General features: G+C 41.6%; 1 non-coding gene across 1 annotated transcript; it reads right to left on the minus strand.

Annotated features, from left to right (window-relative positions):
- Positions 1-1023: 1023 nt before the first annotated feature.
- Positions 1024-1126, minus strand: LOC112768284 (small nucleolar RNA R71). The gene has a single exon (XR_003185725.1). It is a non-coding gene; the product is annotated as a small nucleolar RNA R71 (small nucleolar RNA).
- Between the last annotated feature and the right edge of the window lie 2148 nt (positions 1127-3274).

Raw genomic sequence — 3274 nt, forward strand, 5'->3', positions numbered from 1 at the left:
TACTATTGTTTTTTCTTTCAATTCATGCTTACTTATTCTCCAACATATACTCTCATAGTTAATTCAGTTAAGTCAGAATGAAGGGGTGACCTGTTACTTGCTTAGCCAAGATCTGCGTGCCTGATAACCACAAGCGGTCTACATATTGTTCAACGTAGTCATTGGACGACAGCCGGAGTATAGTCTCTTGGGTCTCTAATCCACAGACTGAGTCCGTGTGGTTAGAACCTTCGTGGTATAGGCTAGAACCAATTGGCAGCATTCCTGAGATCCGGAAAGTCTAAACCTTGTCTGTGGTATTCCGAGTAGGATCTGGGAAGAGATGACTGTGACGAGCTTCAAACTCACGAATGTTGGGCGCAGTGACAGTATGCAAAAAGATAGAGAGATCCTATTCTGACACAAGTGGGAACCGACAGATGATTAGCTGTGTGGTAGCTGTGCCTGGTTTTTTTCATCCGAGATGAGAAATCTGACAGTTGATTAGCCGTACAGAAACCGTAGCTTGGACCATTTTCACTGAGAGGACGGATGGTAGCCATTGTCAACGGTGATCAACCAATATACAGCTTGCCATGGAAGGGAGCACACATTATTGGATGAAGACAATAGGAAAGCAGAGGTTCAGAACCAACAAAGCATCTCCAAACGCTTATCTGAAATTCCCACCAATGAATTACATAAGTATCTTTATTTTAATTTGCGATTTATTTATCTTTCAATTATCAAAACTCATAACCAATTGAATCCACCTAACTAAGATTTACAGGATGACCATAGCTTGCTTCAAATCGGAAATCTTCGTGGGATCGACCCTTACTCGCGTAAGGATTTATTACTTGGATGACCCAGTGCACTTGCTGGTTAGTTGTACCAGAGTTGCGAAATGTGTGATCACAATTCCGTGCACCAAGGGACAAAGCATTAAAATGGTTAGAATCATTTCCAAAGGAAAGCTTGACAACCTAGGAGGATGTGGTGAATAGATTTTTGACAAGGTTCTATCCTCCACAAAAGGTCAATAGGTTGAGAACTGAAGTGCAGACGTTCATACAGATAGATGGGGAGACCATTTATGAATCCTGGGAGAGATTCAAAGATTTGACAAGGAGATGCCCCCTGAAATGTTTAATGAGTGGGTGCAACTTCATATCTTCTATGAAGGGTTGAATCATGAATCAAAGAAGGTTGTAGACCATTCATCTAGAGGTTCACTTAACAAGAAGAAGACCATTAAAGAAGCCATCGATGTTATAGAGACAGTGGCTGACAATGAGTATTTTTATGCCTCAGATAGGAGCAACAACAGGGAATCTTGGAATTGAACCATATGGATGCAATCCTGGCCCAGAACAAGATGATCACCAAGCAATTGGCTGAATTGACCAAGCAAATGGAGAAGAATTAGGCTATAGCTATCCACACTCAACCATCACCTCAAGGAGAGTTGGAGACCGAAGAAGGAGTTAACTGTGAGGAAGTTAATTAACTTGGAAATTTATCTAGGCAAGCCAATGACCCTTACTCCAAAACCTATATCCCTGGTTGGAGGAACCACCCAAACTTTGGGTGGGGAAACCAAGAAAACCAAGGCCAAGATCACAAACCACACAATCTAACCCAGTATAATAACTCCAGTCACCAAAACCCCAACCAAAGACCATACCAGACCACACAAAATACTTATTCATAGCCACCATACCAAAGCCACAACAACCACTCTCAACACCCCAATTTCAATCAACGCTCACCATATGATGATGACAGAATGGCCAGGATAGAAGCTATGCTTGCAAACCTTGGCAAGGAATTTGAGGACATAAAGAAATTCAAGGAAGAAGTAAGAGGGAGTATAAAAAGTCGAGGAGAGGTTATTAAGAATCTCGAATCTCAAATAGGACATCTTTCACAGCAGATTCCAAAGTCCACTGATAGTTTCCTAAGTGACACAGAGAAAAATCCAAGAGGGGAAATAAAGAAGGTGAGATGGGAAGAGTGTAAGGCATTTACTCTTGCAAATGAAGAAATCCTGGAAGAAGAGACTAGCAAGCTAATAGAGCACAACCAAGGAAGCTCCGAGAGCAACATGGAGAAAAAGGAACAAGGAACTGGATCTGTACAAAGAAAAGACTCAACAAGGAAGGAAACTTTCAAGCCTTATGTGCCAAAAACACCATTTTCCCAGAGACTCAAGGGGGATAAAAAGAAAGGTCATATTCAAGATTCCTAGACATGTTTGTATCTCTCAGTGTCAACTTTCCCTACTTTGAAATCCTCAAACAGATGCCTACTTGTATTATGTGGATGAAGGAGCTACTAGCTAGGAAGAGCAACCTGAAAGGTGGTCAAACTGTGGTGATGAATAAGGAATGTAGTGCTATCATTAGAAAGGATATACTCCTGAAGAAAAAAGATCCAGGGAGCTTTCATATTCCCTGTACCATAGGAGAAACAAAAATTGGCAGAGGATTTTGTGATCTAGGAGCTAGCATAAATGTAATGCCTCTATCAATGAGGTGAGATCCACTGACGTAATCATACAATTGGCTGATAAAACTCAGAAGCAGTAAAGGAATAGTGGAAAATGTGTTGGTGAAAGTGGAAAACTACTTCCTCCCCACAGACTTTGTTGTTCTGGACATAGAGGAAAGTTACCTCCATCCCATTATTCTGGGGAGACCATTTGTAGCTACTGGTCGAGCACTCATTAATGTAGAAAAAGGAGAGTTGATACTGAGAATACATGATGAGCAGCTCACTTTTTTAGGCCTTCAAGCCCTTGCATGAATCTGAACAAGAGAACAAGGAATTAAAGGAAGAATACATTGAGAGCCCCCTGAAGGAAAACAGCAATGAACCACAAGGCCAGCATCTGAAGCTTACCTTGATGGATAAACAAGAAGCTCAAGAGAAGAAGCAACCAATGGAGTTCAAGGAAGAGCTGAAGCCACAAGAGTTGAGAAGAGCAGCTAACAAGGAACTACCTAACACAACAAGAGTCAATGGAGCACTACTGAAAGAAGAAAAAAAAGTTGTGAAGAGACCGCCAAGGGAATGGAGAAACAAGAAGGTTCATACAGAAGGTTTCTCCCCTGGAGACAAGGTGATATCAATCTACCATCCACTAATCCCACCCTATCTTTCCACCATCCCATCTCAGTTACCTCAAGTGTTCACTATCAGAAAGGTCCTTTTCCCTGAAGCATCTAGAAATCATCAAGGAATCAAGTGGAGAAAGCTTTACAGTGAGAGGAGAGGACCTCAAGCATTACAG

This window comes from Arachis hypogaea, chromosome 2 (assembly GCF_003086295.3).
Source record: "Arachis hypogaea cultivar Tifrunner chromosome 2, arahy.Tifrunner.gnm2.J5K5, whole genome shotgun sequence".
NCBI classification, from domain to species: Eukaryota; Viridiplantae; Streptophyta; class Magnoliopsida; order Fabales; family Fabaceae; genus Arachis; species Arachis hypogaea.